The sequence below is a fragment of the Chiloscyllium plagiosum genome, chromosome 1 (genome assembly GCF_004010195.1).
Source record: "Chiloscyllium plagiosum isolate BGI_BamShark_2017 chromosome 1, ASM401019v2, whole genome shotgun sequence".
NCBI lineage: Eukaryota > Metazoa > Chordata > Chondrichthyes > Orectolobiformes > Hemiscylliidae > Chiloscyllium > Chiloscyllium plagiosum.
Genome location: NC_057710.1, coordinates 34,751,756 through 34,768,717, shown reverse-complemented (window position 1 = coordinate 34,768,717; position 16,962 = coordinate 34,751,756). Strand labels below are relative to the sequence as shown.

At 43.8% G+C, this 16,962-nt stretch overlaps 1 protein-coding gene across 1 annotated transcript in view; it reads right to left on the bottom strand.

The window, feature by feature from the left end:
• The window catches only part of smad4 (SMAD family member 4), a 108,015-nt gene extending 100,232 nt beyond the window's left edge, over positions 1–7,783 (bottom strand). The window contains exon 1 of the mRNA XM_043720472.1: positions 7,576–7,783. The gene's annotated coding sequence lies outside the window, so the exon portion shown is untranslated. The remainder of the gene's footprint in view (positions 1–7,575) is intronic.
• Between the last annotated feature and the right edge of the window lie 9,179 nt (positions 7,784–16,962).

Sequence of the window (16,962 nt, the reverse complement as noted above, 5' to 3'; positions counted from 1 at the left end):
TGTGAGAAACAAAGCTCACTCACTTCAATAATTTCAGTCCGAGACAAAAATCTGAAGCAGTAGTGTCATTTATTTGTACACTTGCAAGTCACAAGGAAGGGACAAAACACACACCGAATTCGACAAACGCTCGATATTTATATAATTTGGCTTCTTTTGTTCTTCAGGAATGAGGAAAGTTTGTCTAGCAGGCTAAGATAAAAGGTAGGGAGGAGGGACTTGGTGGAGGGGCGTCGGAAATGTGATAGGTGGAAAGAGGTCAAGGTGAGGGTGATAGGTCAGACTGGGGTGGGGGCGGAGAGGTCAGGAAGAAGATTGCAGGTTAGGAAGGCGGTGCTGAGTTCGATGGATTTGACTGAGACAAGGTGGGGGGAGGGGAAATGAGGAAACTGGTGAAATCAGAGTTCATCCCTTGTGGTTGGAGGGTTCCTAGGTGGAAGATGAGGCGCTCTTCCTCCAACCATCGTTTTGTTGTGGTCTGGCGATGGAGGAGTCCAAAGACCTGCATATCCTTGGTGGAGCGGGAGGGGGAGTTGAAGTGTTGAGCCACAGGGTGGTTGGGTTGGTTGGTCCGGGTGTCCCAGAGGTGTTCTCTGAAACGCTCCGCAAGTAGCCGGCCTAAACAGAGGACAATGTTTAAAATCTGCGTTTGTTTTAAACATTTATTCATCTGCCCAATATCACAGGGAATTCCAAGTAATATGTTGCACGACAATGCTGCTGGGAAGCATCTTGACATGTTTTACTGTGTTAAAGGCTCCCTGCCAATAAAAGTTGCTGTTGTATTATAGTTTGCATGACTCAGATCAGATAAGAACTTGCACTTGACAATGGGGTGCTGGAAGCAAGGGTAATGGGTTAACAAGGTGGAAAAGCATTCAGTATGTAGAGCCATTTAAACAATATTGGAAGCATTCAGTATGCAAGGTCAGTTTAACAAGATGAAAAGTATTCATTACATGAAGCCAGTTATTCATTGTATTAACAGCAGATGGCTTAATCTTTACTGCTGACACTCACTGATTGTAATGGTCACCCAATCATTATGTATGCTGCTTTATGTGGATGTTCCTCCCTGTAAAATGACTATAATTCATTAAGAAACTGCGGTTCGAGAGAGAAGACCAAGAACTCATGTCTCTGTGTATAGGGGCAATTGTGTCTCTCCCTCCAGGGCCCGGAATAAAGATGGAGATGGTAAAACTACATGGTGTCTGAGTGTTTTACTTCAACTGAGGGGGAAAATAGGACGACACAATAATCTCGTTAGAAACAATATCCCTCAAATTATTTATCCCCCAAGACAGCAATAAATAAATGTTCATATTCTTGGGAATAGATTAGGCTAAATAGCCAAGGTCTTTTTCCCAGGGTAGGGGAGTCCGAAACCAGAGGGCATAGATTTAAGGTGAGATTTGAAAAGGACTTTGAGGCAACTTTTTCATGCAGAGGGTGGCGTGTATATGGAATGAGCTGCCAGAGGTGGAAGTAGAGGCTGGTATAATTACAACATTTAAAAGGCATCTGAATGGGTATCACTTTTGCTTTTCTGAAACTGTGTTATGGGATCGTTTAGATTTACCCAAGCAGGCAGGTGAGGCCTCAAGGTTTTTTTTTGAAGAATACCCCTCAACTGATGAGCACTATACCAGAGCACCAACCTTGATTTTTCTACCCAAGCCCTGGAATGGAACATGAACCCAGAATTTTGTGACTCAGCTGCAAGAGGAAAGCTTCTTGAATGTTGGTGGAATGGCATCCATCCAGATAAGTCAATAGAATTCAACTGCAGTTCTGGTTTGTGCATGGTAGGCAATGGACAAGCTTTGAAGAGCCAGGAAATTAGTAATTCATGACCATCATCAGTAAAGTCTATCATCTTACTTACCAGCATTCAACTAAAATAAATCCATTTTGATAGAGATCTTAAATCTTGTTTACACTATAAGTAATATCACTGTTTAATGAGACCATAAATTCTTCACTACTACATTCTCCACCTCAAGAGCAACTTGTTTTTTAGATTAGATTACTTAGTGTGGAAACAGGCCCTTTGGCCCAACAAGTCCACACCGACCCTCCGAAGAGCAACCCACCCATACCCATTCCCTTCACCTAACAATTTAGCATGGCCAATTCACCTAACCTACACATTTTTGGACTGTGGGAGGAAACCTGAGCACCCGGAGGAAACACATACAGACACAGGAAGAATATGCAAACTCCACACAGAGTTGCCAGAGGCGGAAATTGAACCCAAGTCTCTGGCGCTGTGAGGCATCAGTGCTAACCACTGTGCCACCATGCCGTCCTTGGTAAGAAGCTGCATCAACAAACTGATTTAAAATACCTTTAATTTGCTAAAAGGTCCCAAAGTGGTTCAAAAGAGCAGACAAAGATCTGACATCGAGTTAGGTGAAGATATGTTAAAGGAAGATGGCCAAGAATTTGATTGAGGAGAGAGTTAAAGTAAGAAAATTTGGGAGTGAACAAAAACAAATTGTTGGAAAATTGCTTGAGCTTTCCAACATTTTTCTTTGGTTCTGATTTCGGCAGCTGCAGTTCTTCTTAAATTTGGGGACTATCAGAACCCCTAAAATGTCGAAGCAGGCCATTCAACCCATTGAGTCTGCACCAACCCTCAGAACAGCATTTCATCAAGATCCACCATATCCCTGTAACCCTGTATTTCCCATGGCTATTCCATCTAAAATTACACACCCCTAGACATTATGGGCAATCTAACATGGTCAATCCACCTAACTCGCATATCTTTAGGCTGTGGGAAGAAACTGTAGCATGTAGAGGAAACCTATATAGACACGGGGACAATGTGCAAACTTCACACCAATCGTCAGAGGGTGAAATTGAACCTGGGTCCCCGGTGTTGTAATGCAGCAGTGTTAATCACTGTGCAACCCAGTGGTTGGAATTCCAGGGCTTATGGTTTAAGCATATAACAAGGATAAATCAATTAAAATTGGAAGCATACAAGAACCCAGAAGTGGAAAAGTAAAAAACATTAGAGATAGGATGCAGAGTTAAAGGGATTCAAGTACAAAGATAAGCATTTTATAATCAAAGCATGATTCAACAGGGAACTAGAGTAGAACGCTTTTAATCCACATTTTAACAATTCAGCAACAACAGCCTGCCCAAATGTTAATTAATTTCACGTCAAATTTGTGATGCTTCTTAGTGATAGACAAAGAATATGCATGAAATTAATGAGTTGTATGCAGTTATCTCCCAAAACTGCATATCCTGAAATTCTGAACAAGTCCAAACCATTTTGTTCAGAACAGAAAAACACAAATTGTAATCAAGTCTTGCTCCTGCTTGATTCACTAAACCATAAGGCTCATAATCTAAATATTTTCTAATAACCAGATTCTATCATAAACATACAAGGTAATCGGAGAACCTTATACTTAACGTACATGCAGTCAGGCATTATTGGGATCTATGCAATTCAGTTAGCTGCACGATCAAGTCAGAAAGCTTGTCATTACTACCTCACTTGTGCACAGCATGTTGCTCACACACAAGATCTTTTAAATGAACTTCATAGCAGAGTCTTTTCTGAAATTAAAACACGCCATGGCACTATTTCAAAGAAAGCAGGAGTATTAATCCTAATGTCTTGAGCAATGTTTTTGCACTAATCAACATCACAACAAAAAAAATGGAAAATTATTTGGTTATAATCACACAGCTGTTTGTACGAGCTTATCGAGTGAAAATTAACTCTTGCACTTCCTGCATGTCAGCAGTGACTATGCTTTGAAAAGTACTTAACTGGCTGTGAATTAAGGGATTAAACAGGCCTTTTTCCATTTAACATTTTTTATTCCGCTATTTTGCATATTCCCATGTTGTGACTGCAAGTCTTGGATGTTTAGTTCAAGTCAATGCATTCTTCCTTAAAAAAAAGATAAGCTCTTGCTCTGGTATTACCAAAAAAAAACAAACATTCAGCTAATATTTCAACCTACAATAAAACTTTTGACTTTAACTTGAAATATTTCATATCCTTTCCCAACTCCAACCTTTGTTATCCCATGACAAGTTGTAAAGTAGCAGAACGATAAGCACACAAATAGAAATGGAGAAATAAGTAGAAGACAGACAGCTGGGACTCTAACGCAGACAAGTATGAAGTGGTGTATTTTGGGAGAACCAATAAGGAAATGTACAAAAATGGCAAAAGTCAAAATATTTGGATGAGCAAAGATATCTTGGTGTTCATTTAGATAAATCCTTAAACCTGAGGCAAATAAAAATCTCACAACTTTTGGTTTATAAATAAATGTTGATTGAGTGAAAAAAAATGGCCATAAGACTAGGAAAACAACCTCATTTTATGTGAAGAGCTCAAAAAACCTTTTTACATCCACAAGGATGTAAGTGCGGCCTCAGCTCAATGCCATATACGGAACTGTTTTTTTAACAGGAAAAACAAAACAAAAAGGGCCACATTTATACAAGTAGTTGTTGTACTTTAAAAGTAGGTTAAGCATACTGCTACTTTCCACCTTACCAGTGGCAGTCCTGCATATGATTACTAAAAATCGCCAGTTTAGATCTCAGTTTGAGAGTGATACATGGCTTGACCTCTCTGCCATGTAAATCTTTAATGCACTGCCACAACCTTGTGGACTCTATTCTTCAGCTCTGCCAAAAGCCAGTTTTCTGCTAGCACCAAAAGAAAATGTAGTCAGCGAAGAAAAACAGAGGAGGTTACTTAAGTGTTTAATTTTCATTGCCTATTGTATACACATGCTTGGTCTCCTGAAATTAATCCCAGTGACTTTCAAATGCAACGCATTCATAATGTATTTAATTCTATGTACTTTTCACGCAGCTAAAAACAACATCCCATGTATCATCTGTTATACTGTTTAAAATTTAAACAAGTATAAACAAAGCATTCCTAAAACTAAAAATCGATGAAACCATTGGATTCTATCAAACAAATTTACTCCAACTCACAATTCCTTCCTCCTCCCCACTTACTCCCTCAAGATCAACCTAAAATGCATCATCTCAGGATAATCATATTTGACGGTGAATGGGCGATTTAGAGACCACATTTATACTTATAACAAAGCCACACCTTATTTCATTCCTATTGGAGTATGTATCCATGTTTAGGTCATCTTTAGACTTGACTGTTCAAAAGGCCTTCTGACAGCACTTGAAGTTCAACCTTACATAAACCTCAATATGATCAAACACCAGCTCTTCAATTCCTATAGCCTCATGGTAGTCTTCCTTGATCAGTCAGGACAAACCCTAGAATGTTTAGCCTTGGGTTCCAACCTTAGAAACTCTTACATTCAGAGTCTACATTAGTGGTACAAAATTATAGCACCTTTGAGGTAAATTCAAAAATGTGCTTGTCTAGAAATTCCTCAAGACATTTGCACAGATTTAAGTTTATTGAACCTTTAAAAAAAAAAGATGCATTCCGATGAAAGGTAATTAACCTTACATGTTAACTGCTTTTTCACACTATATACAGATCTGTTGAATATTTCTGTTTTTATTTCAGATCTCCACTATCCACAGTACTTTGCTCTTGTTCATTGACTTGGACATGATCACTGACAAATTTGTAATTGAATTCTCAATTAAAGAAGCCACAGAAATTCGCAGAAGATTGCGTGACCATACAGAAGATTAGTTTTACATGATGAAAATGCTACCTTCCACAAGGTTAGCAAAACAGCATTGAATGGTATTTCACAAGGCTTGGACCAATAATGAACATGGGAAATGAAAATTAAATCTAAAGAGTCTGAAGCACTTCCAGTATTGTGTTTTTTTTTAATTCAACAGCATCCAAAGTACTGTGTTCTATCAAATCTATTTAAGTCTGTAAAATTAGCTTGCTTTGAAATTATGGGAACAGAGACAATAAAGGAGTACTTAGAAACTAGAAAGTACAACAAAATTTAAATAGGGTCTACAACCAGATAGGCAAACAAATTTCTGCACACTGAAATAACAAATGAGACCTGCAGAAAACAAAATTGACAACTGGAAAAACATTTGAGAAGAACTGGGAATGTTGATAAGACTTAAAACTATGAAATGAAGTTGCAAAAAAAAAAATTCTGAAGCAGAAAAACTGAATAAAGTACAAGAAATTTTGCTAAGCCTGTTCAATTGTTATCAACCTGCTCATAATAGAGAATGAGTGGAGAGTAAAGAAGTGAAGAGTAAAGAAGTGAACAGTGAAGAAGGGCTTATGCCCGAAACGTCAATTGTCCTGTTCCTTGGATGCTGCCTGACCTGCTGCGCTTTTCCAGCAACACATTTTCAGCTCTGATCTCCAGCATCTGCAGCCCTCACTTTCTCCTCCAATGAGTGGAGAGTAAACAGACTAACTCAAAACAGAGAAGCTTGAGCTTTACAATCTGTGAAGACACTGATAGGCACAATTCCAACCGTATTCAACAATCTCCAGCCTTGATATCAGTAATATCAAAACTGATAGACTGCTGTGCTGGGATGCCTTCAGTAGTTACTTGGATGTTTGTGTTTTGAAGTTCTAAGCAAAATGCATGTTTTATTACACTATTAAAGCATTTAATAGAATAAGCACAAAGTTGTTTTAAATTCAGGAAATATACACGATCAACAGATTATTTCTTTTCAATGATTTTACATTGTAAGTCTAGTTTCTCTAGGCGAATGATATACACTTTGGGTTTACCTGCTAGTACAGGCTGCAATATAACAAAATAATTCAATGTTTAAAAGAAGTCCAGCTATCATAACAAGGCATCAGACTGATATTAATGGTTTGCAGTACCATCTTTTATCCTGAATTTACCATTACATAGTCCGAAATTTGATCGGCTATTCGCCAAAACAAAAAAAAATCTTCCACACTGCATTTTTACAAATCTACGCTCACTGGAGACTGATCTTATTCATGTGGATCATTTTAATAACGGAGAGGCTACAGAACCTTAAAAGCCTGTCAACATTTCAGATTCAGCGATTCCCTAGAAAGAAATATTAATATCCTTAAACGTTTTCTATTCAACGCCGGAGGAGGGGGATGGGAGAGAATAAAATCCCGTAAAAACACACTTAAAAATCAGTCCAACTATTCGATCACAAGACTTCTCTGCAACTAATTCGAAAGCTCAACATTCAAACCCTTACTGCACTCCTTGCAACACCAGGCGACGATACAGTTAATCACTTCAATCGATGGAGAACTAAAAAAAAACTTCAAAACCCAATATAAAGAAAACGCGTTTGTGTAAGCAAGATCCTTTCCCTCCCCACCCACTCGCTGCATGTTTACAACGCCCAGACTCTTCTTTATAGCAGCCAATTCCACGTTGAGAGTAAATAAAATGCTGCTTATAAATCACCATAGTAACTGTGCTGCAGTTAATGGTCGCACGGAGATTATCCACCGGGAGAAAAGGCTTGCCAACTCGAACACTGTGTAGTTCAGTGACTCTAGGCCTACGCTGGGCCTCGGGACCCCCGCCTTCTCCGCCCCGGAGCCGGAGAGAAAGTTTTCCGGCCCCCGGACCGGGCCTCACTTACCGCAGCTTCACCTCGATCTTTCTCAGAGAGTCAGGGAGATGGTTCCCGGCTGCTCTGATCACCCCAGACCCCCTGGACTCTCCGAGCCGCATCTGAGGTGCCTGGGGCGGCCGTGCTGCTTTAATCTCTCACCCTCTCGGATTCCCCCGTCACCCCAGATCCCGTTTTTTTTAAGGACACAACATGGCGGCTGCCGAGACGCATGCGCCCTGCCTCCCCTCCGCTGCCCTCCCCCTCCCCCTTCGAGAGGACCTCCCCGAATAGATTCGGCAATCTCCGGCCAGAGCCCGAGCCCGAGCCAAACCCGAACCCGAGCCCGAGCCCGAGCCGCTCCTGCAAACGCGCTGAGACGCGAAAAAAAAAACTGCAGATGCTCGAATCCAGAGGAGCCAAGATGAGGTGGACCCAGTGTTGGACCCAGTGTTGGACTGGGGTACACAAAGTTAAAAATCACACAACACCAGCTTATAGTCCAACAGGTTGATTTGGAAGCACTAGCTTTCGGAGCGCTGCTCTTTCATCAGGTGGGTGTGGAGTAGGACCATAAGACACAGAATTTATAGCAAAAGATTGTAGTTAACTCTTCCAGTTTTTAGAATGGGTTACAGGTTTCGGTTCATTAGCACTGTAAATCCCAGAACTACTTTTAAAAGTTTCCGTTCATGCTAATGAACCAAAACCTATAACCCATTCTAAAGTATGGAAGACTAAAAAACAATCAAGGTTTGTTCAATATATTTTTTTTACTTGCACGACACTGTAATCTTTTGCCAAAAAGTCTGTGTCTTATGGTCCTACTCCACAACCACCTGAAGGAGGAGCAGCGCTCCAAAAGCTAGTGCTTCCAAATAAACCTGCTGGACTGTAACCTGGCGTTGTGCAATTTTTAAACTTTATCCAAAGAAGACAGGCAGAAGGCTGGAAGAACGCAGCAAGCCAGGCAGCATCAGGAGTTCTGAACAAGGGTTGCATCCGAAACATTGACTTCTCTGCTTCTTGATGCTGTCTGGCTTGCTGAGTTCCTCTAGTCTCCTGCCTATCTACCCCGCAAACCCACAGGTAGTCATCAAGCACCTCTTTGCAAATGCTGTCATCTGCATGAGCTAACTGTACAATGCTACCTGCTGTTTTCTCACACTTTTCATTATTTCCTCACGATAGATTTGTGTTAATATGATAAAACCACTACACAACCCGAGTATCACTGGAAAGACAGAATGTAAGAATTCATGTTTTGTATCCCCTAAAGGCTTTTCACAGGAACCTGCCGAGTTCCTTTGTCACTCGCTATTTTAATTTTATTTCTCTCGCATCTGAAGAATTTTGCTTTAGTGCTTTCAAATAATCTTCAGTCCTTCTGTTCCAGTCAACATTTACAAAAGTAAATTCCAAAACCTAAGCAGCCATTGAAGATAAACTATTTTTACCCCAAGCTTCTTCAGTTTCTGATCTTAAATTAAGCGGCTTCAGACCACTGGAAATTATCCACTGGTAATTATCTTATTCAAGCTTATTAAGATTTGTATTAAGATTCAGCCCTTAATCTTTTCAGATGTGCATGCAAGAAACAAACTACAGGACTGCATAACAGCAATCACTTTAAATACAATAACATGATAAGCGCAGCTCCAACAATATTCGAACCTCAATAACATCCAGAACAAAGAACTTGACTGGCAACGTACCCAAATGCATCCACTCCTTCCACCCACTGGATGCTCAGTGGCATCGGTATACGTTATCTACAAAATTCGTTACAGATTCACCAAGACTCCTTAGACAGCACCTTCTAAACTCATGACCGCTGCCATCCAGAAGAACAAGAGCAGCAGATACATGAGAACATCACTACTTACAATTTCCCATGTAACTTGTCACCCTGACTTGGAAATATATTGTCGTTTCTTTTGTATCACTGGGTCAAAATCCTGAAATTCCCTCCCTAAAGGCATTGTGCTGTAATTACAGTGCTGTACTAATTGTTGCACACATACATGTGAGAGGTTCTCTCCAAAATGGGCTTTGGGGAGGGAATCTGCAATTAGATCAGACTGCTCTACCGACATCGTTAGTGCAGTTTCAATTAACCATACGAATCAGAAAGCTTTCCAATCAGATCTATAGTCAAGCAGGGCTTCTCTCTCTCTCTCTCATGCTTGTTTTTTTTTCTTTACAGACCCATTTGCCAAGTCCATCAGGAAGGATGCAACCCTGAGAGGGGCAACTATTCTTGGCAGCGGGGGCCTACAGTACATGGATGACATCACCACTTTCTGCTCAGATCCACTGTTGGGCACAGACTCATGTGCATCTGTGACTAGTTTGAACAGGCCTTGTGGGGCAAGGTAAATTGAGTCAACAGTGAGACCATGCTCTTTGGAAACTGGGCCGACCAATCCTTTATCCCCTTCACCGTCAGGACAGATCACCTGAAGGTGCCGGGTATTTGGTTCGGAGGGGCTGGGACAGGTGCCAAGTCTTGGGAGGAGCATGTCACTAAAGGTGAGGTAGAAATTGGGCAGATGGCAGCACTGGTCACTCTCCATGGCATGTAAAAACCTGGATATCAGGTGAGAAGTACTCTGTTGTTATACATGGCGCAGGTCTGGCCTATTCCCTGAACCTGTACCGCTGCAGTCACCCAGGCCATCTTTCACTTCATGTGGAGATCAAAGATAGACCGTGTCAGAAGGGACACCATGTATAAAGATCTGGACAAAAGGGAGATAAAACACACCCAATGCTACCCTGACACTGATAGCCATCTTTGTGCATAGCAGCATCAAGCTATGCGTGGATCCCTGATGCGTAAACACCAAGCGTCACTACGTACTGAGGTCCACCTGTCCCTGGTATTGTGAAGGATGGGCCTGGCATTGCTGCTCAGAATTCTCTAAGTAGTTGGACCGTTCCGTATCACCTGTCCTTCATGGAGAAATTTGTGAAGAAAAATACCTTTGACTCCTCCTGATGGTAGTCAAATACCTTGACTACCATCAGGAAGTGGTCAGCCCGTAACATCCTTGAGACCCTGCGGGAAAAGGGGAGAGCAGACAGTGTCAAGCGGTTCCCTGTGCAGACTGTCAAGATCATTTGGCAGAACGTCTCATCACCAGAACTTTCAAAAAAGCATCAGGACATCACTCGGCTGGTGGTGAGAAGGGTAGTTTATGCATGCCTGGACTCACTGTGCCACTGCACACTGCCCTTGAAGCAGCTGTGGAGGGGACGAGACTGTCACACACCTTCTCCTGGATTAAACCTCCGTAAAGAAAGTCTGGAAAAGAATGCATTGGTGTATGTCGAGGTTTGTCCTGAGCAGTTCCATTACGTGGGACACTCTATGGTTTGTTCCCTAGGACGCGCACCGAATGAACATCAGCTGTGCCTGGAGGACCATCAACTTGGTGAAAGACGTTCTTTGGTCTGCCCAAAACCTGTTGGTCTTCCAGTTGAAGTATTTGACCCCGACTGAGTGTTACAGACTGGCACAGTTCAAGGTCCAGGATTATGTGCTGACGTACTTGCTGAAGCACGGTGGGGAAAGACCACCATGTAAGGTCCTTCTGCTGAAGAGTAACTGGAGTCTATTCAGTAATTGGGCCCCACTGATGCCTCAGTCAAGAGGTTACCCATAAACATAGAGAATGGTGAACATCAAAGACTTAATTTATTTAATATAAACAGCTCCACTAACTGTATAGGTACCAAAGATTTCTATGAATAACATATATTTTTGCAATAAATAAAAAAATTTGTTGAAGGGGACATTGCTTCACAGCCTTTTTACTAAGATCAAGTGTAGTCTCTGTTATTATCAGGATGGGTGTCGAGTTGAGAGTCATCAGAGCCATTGGCATTGCTGGATCGTGATTGGATGTTGGAGGATTGTTGGTTGAGCTGACCTGCTCTTGGTGGATCTTCATGCCAGCTTCAGCCTAATGCCAATTCAGGGAAATGCCAACCTAGAGCAATGGCCTTAGCAGCCACCCGCAGCCCAGTGATTCCAGAACCATCAGGGTAACTTAGAAGCAGGTGGAAATATGCACAGCAATCAATCAAACCTTTATCATGAAGAGGATCTTGCTGGAAAGCTGCCTTCACCTATCCGCACGTTACCACCCTGATCCCGCCACCCCCTTTATCTGCAGCTCCCTCTATACTACCACCAGTCCTTAAGAAGGGTTACACCCGAAACATTGACTTCTCCACCTCCTGATGCTGCCTAGCTTACTGTGTTCTTCCATCCTCCTGCCTGTCTAATGTGAGTTCCAAGCAACAGACATCTATGGCTGCAGGAGATGTCAATATGACCTTCAGGAGTGCGAAGCAATGTGAGCATCTCCTAAAGGTATTCAAGGAGAAAGAAAGTGAAGCTCTGGTCTCCAACCTATCTCTGATGCCATGATGTGTCCTCCCTGCACAGAAGAGCCGGGCTGCTACAATTCATATGTACAACGCCCATGTCCCAGCAGCTGATGTCATGACATTCCTGGGCAGGTATGTGCAGCTTGAGAGATGCAGCACTGATGTTGTAGATCCCTTTGGAATCTGAACCAGTAAGTGGCAGGTCAAGGTGACCCTGAAGATAGACGCCAATGGGAACATCTCTGGATTAGTGGTGCTGGAAGAGCACAGCAGTTCAGGGAGCATCCGAGCAGCAGTAAAATCGACATTTCGGGCAAAAGCCCTTTGGCCAGTGGAAACATCCTCCACCCAGCTTCTAGCTTTGTGATTTTACGGAGCAGAGGCTACTTGACATATTCAGGGCAGCCCAGAGTGTGCCAAACCTGTGGGTGGGCAGGGCACGTGGTAGCAGACTGGAAGATGACTGTCTGTAGGAACGGCAAACAGAAAGGTCACCTGAGTAAGGACTGCAAGGAGTCCAAAAGCTGTAACCTGTGCGGAGAATCACGCCACATGTACAAGGACTGTCCAAGAAATGGGGAGGGGGCACCACGTACGCTCAGATGGCCATACGTGGCAATGTGAACCATGGACCCCCCAAAGATTAGCAAGGCAACACCTTAGGAACTGAGACAAAAGACACCTCGAAAGAAGGACAGGCTGAAATGGAACAGACAGTAGCCAACACAGAGGCACACCAACCGACCCAAGCTCCAGCTGAACAGATGGAGTCAATGGAGGAGGAGGAAACCAAGGAGGCACGGAATGGATACCGGTGAAATACAGGAAAAGGAAATCATGTCAGGCTCCCAAAGCCTCTCTTCAAAGTGAGACAAACATGAGGATGACACCAGCAGCTCCTCTGATGGTGGAGGGGAGCAGAAGAATGAGAAAAACAGGTAGAGTGCCACGGGATAAGTGGAGTGGAGTATCCCCTAATCTGGAAATGACACCCCCACGAGGGACATGGTAAAGCCCAGCCCCCACCTGGTGAGAATCAGGGGAGTATCCACTACACCACAGCTACAGGCAACTGGGAGCTACAATCCCCTGGCAGTCCCTCTGTGAGACTCAGAACTGGACTCTACTGATCTTGTTCTCAGCCCCACAACACCAGACCAGGGGAATGGCCCCTGGGAGGAAGTGCACAGCTTGTCCAACAGTTTGCCCAAACTACGGGGATGCAGTCACCCCAGTTACAGGATCATTGGTGTATGAACATTGGTAACCTTATAAACCTTATAATGGGTATTAACATTACAGCATTAATGTGTGTAGTGTTAAATCTTCCACGTGACGTGTCTCCACATTGGCTTTCCTTGCCAACAGTAAAGCAGATTTACTGTTTCTGCAGGAGTGTGGGATACCACACCTCAGCAGCTACAGGACATAGTCGAACATGTGGATCCATGGGCCTTCAAATTGGTCAGGGGGAAAATGATCGGGTCTCCAGCCTGGGAATCCTGCTGTGAGGATGTAACCTCCACCATTTCCAAAGTTAAGGAGGTGGTGGTCAAGCGCCTCCTCATAACAGACTTTATGCACAGAAACATTCCCGAGAGTAATTAATGTGTACGCCCTGGCGAGAAAGAGTGAGCACTTAGCTGTCCTGCAGCAGCTTCCACTGTAACTGGCTACGTCCAGGCCGGTCATTGTGGCTGGAGACCTCTACTGTATCATTGATGCAGACGGACAATCCGGTGGGGGTGGGGGGGATAAAAAACTGTGCACCACATACAGAGTCCTGATGGAAACAAAGATGCCAAGCCACACAATGTCTTCAGCACCCCTGCAGATGGAGCGCAGTATAGGTACACCTGGTCACAGGTAGACAAGTCTATCCACTCAAGGATACATTACCTGCTTGTGTCCCAAGCGTTCTCAGTTAGATCCACTGATGTCAAGCTGGTGTTGTTCTCTGACTACTGCCTCCTGCTGGCCAACTGTCACCTATAGGATGACCAGTGGGCCGACAAGGGAACATGGAAGCTGTTCGCAAAATTGTTGACCCCAGAAAACATTAAGGAGCTCAAAAGGGATTACACAGGTTAGAGAACCCTGAAGCCTCTCTGAGTCTCCACCAGACTTGTGGGAAATGGTCAAAGGGAACATCAAGAGGGTCTTTTTCCTCAAAAAGTGTGCAGAAGGTGAAAGAGAGGCTAGGAAAACAGTCAAAACTACAAGAATATTTAGGAGCTCAAAAGGGATTATACAGGTTAGAGAACCCTGAAGCCTCTCTTTGAGTCTCCACCAGACTTGTGGGAAATGGTCAAAGAGAACATCAAGAGGGTCTTTTTCCTCAAAAAGTGTGCAGAAGGTGAAAGAGAGGCTAGGAAAACAGTCAAAACTACAAGAATGTTTGCAGAGCCTGCTCCTGCTGCAGACGAAGGGGGTTAATGTCACGAAGGATCTCCAGGAGGTGAAGGGCCATCAAGCCTCGCTCCTTGCCTTGGAGGCCTCCAAGATAATCTTCCAGTTCCAGGGTCCACTGTTCTTTGTGCCAGTCTACATGACATGAAGCCCACTGACAGCACAGCCTCCCAGTCATTCCTGTCCCCTATCACAGAGGTATTAGACGATAGCACATGGGAGAGTTTGGACAAGCCGCTATCTTTGGACAAGCTGACCAAGGCCCTCAAGTCCTTTGAAAAGATTAAAACTCCTGAAAGCAGTGACTTACCGGCCAAGTTCTTCTCTGCTCTATGGAACTTGATCGGCCAGGACCTGGTTGGAAGTATGTGACCATGAGCAAATCCATGAGGAAAGGTATCATCACTGTCGTCTACAATCAGAAGGGGGAGAGGGAGGAAATTAGAAATTGGTGAATAATTTCTCTGTTAAATGTGGATTACAAAATTTTGTCAAAGATCATTGCCAACCGAGTCAGGTCTGCTCTTGGATCAGTGCTTCACCCTGACCAAGTCTGTGCTATACTGGGCAGGAAGATCGCTGAGACTCTCGTGCTTCTCAGGGATACAATCACCTACATACAGGACAGCCTAAACCAGGAGAAAGCCTTTGACAGGATATTGCATGTGTACATGAGAGATGTTCTGTCCAAAATGGGCTTTGGGGAGGGCATCTGCAATTGGATCAGACTTCTCTACACAAACATTGTCAGAGCAGTTTCAATCAACCATGGGAATCAGAAAGCTTTCCAATCAGATCTGGAATCAGGCAGGGCTGCTCTCTCTCTCCTGCTTTATTTGTGTGCTGTTTACAGCCATTTGCCTAGTCCATCAGGAAGGGTGCAACTCTGAGGGATGACTACTCCTGGCAAACGGGCCTACAGGTTAATGAATGTCATCGCCGTTTTCTGCTCAGATCCACTGTCAGTGCGCAGACTCATCTGTGACCAGTTTGAACGGGCGTCGGGAGCCAAGATAAATAGCGGCATGAGCAAGATTATGTTCTTCGGAAACTGGGCCAACCAATCCTTTATCCCCTTCACTGTCAGGAGAGACCACCTGAAAGTCCTGGGTATTTGGTTCAGAAGGGCTAAGACAGGCACCAAGTCTTGGGAGCAGCGTGTCACTAAGGTGAGATAGAAATTGGGCAGTTGGGAGCATCAGTCATTCTCCATGGTGCGTACAAATCTGGTCATCGGGTGTGAGGTACTCTGTTGTTATACATGGCGCAGGTCTGGCCTATTCCCCAAACCTGCACCACTGCAGTCACCCGGGCAATCTTTCACTTCATGTGGAGATCGAAAATGGACCAGATCTGAAGGGATACAATGTATAAAGATCTGGACAAAGGAGGAGAAGCACACCCAATGCTACCCTCACCCTGTTGGCCACCTTTGTGTGTTGCTGCATCAAGCTGCACCCTCAATACACAAACACCAAGCATTACTAAGTACTGAGGTTCTACCTTTCCCTGGTGTTGCAAAGGATTGGCCTGGCCTCGCTGCTGTGGAATGCTCCAGGTAGTTGGACCATCCCCTATCACCTGTCCTTCATGGAGAAATTTGTGAAGGAAAAACACCTTTGACCACAAGTCCATCAGAAAGTGGTCAGCACATAGTGTCCTTGGGAATCTTTAGGAAAAGGCGAGGGTGGATCCTGTCTAGCGGTTCCTTGTGCAGACCGTCCAAGTTATTTGGCAGAACGCCTCATCACCAGCACTTTTAAACAAGCACCAGGACATCGTTTGGCTGGTGGTGAGAAGGTCTCTACCTGTGAGATTGTTTATGCATGCCTGGGCTCTCTGCGCCAGCACACACTGCCCTCCAAGCAGCTGTGGAGGAGATGAGACTGTCACACACCTCCTGCTGGAATGTGCCTAACCAAAGAAAGCCTGGAGAGGAAGGCAGTGGTGTTTGTAGAGGTTTGTCCTGAGCAGCTCCGTGACACCGGAAGCCATGCCCTACAGTCTGTTCCCCGGGACACAAACCGAGACATGCCTGGCGGATGATCAACTTGATGAAAGAAGCTCTTTGGTCTGCCAGAAACTTGCTGGTCTTACAGTTGAAGTCTTTGACCCTGAGTGACTGTTGCAACAGGCACATTCCAAGGTCTAAGACAACATGCTGAGGGATGTGCTGAATCTTGGGGCAGGTCCCACCAAAGCGCGGTGGGGAAAGACCACCATGTAAGGTCCTTCTGCAGAAATATGAGGGGTCCATTAGGTAATTAGGCCCTGCTGATGTCTCAGCTAAATGTCAAGAGATTGACTGTAAACAGAGGACGGTGAACATCAACGACTTAAATTTGTTCTCTTTAGGTAAAGAGAGTACAGATCTGAATGGCTTCACTAACTATACATGTAGTAAAGATTTCTCTGAATAAAGTATATTTTTACAATAAAACAACTGCAGCAGCTCGCCACCACCTTCTCAAGGGCAATTAGGAATGGGTAATAGATGCTGACTTAGCCAGGAAAACCTACATGCAATGAGTTAATCTTTAAAATTCTGCATGGTACATATACCTTTTCTTTGTAGTCAATGTTGGCAATCACTCAATGACTGTCTACCTA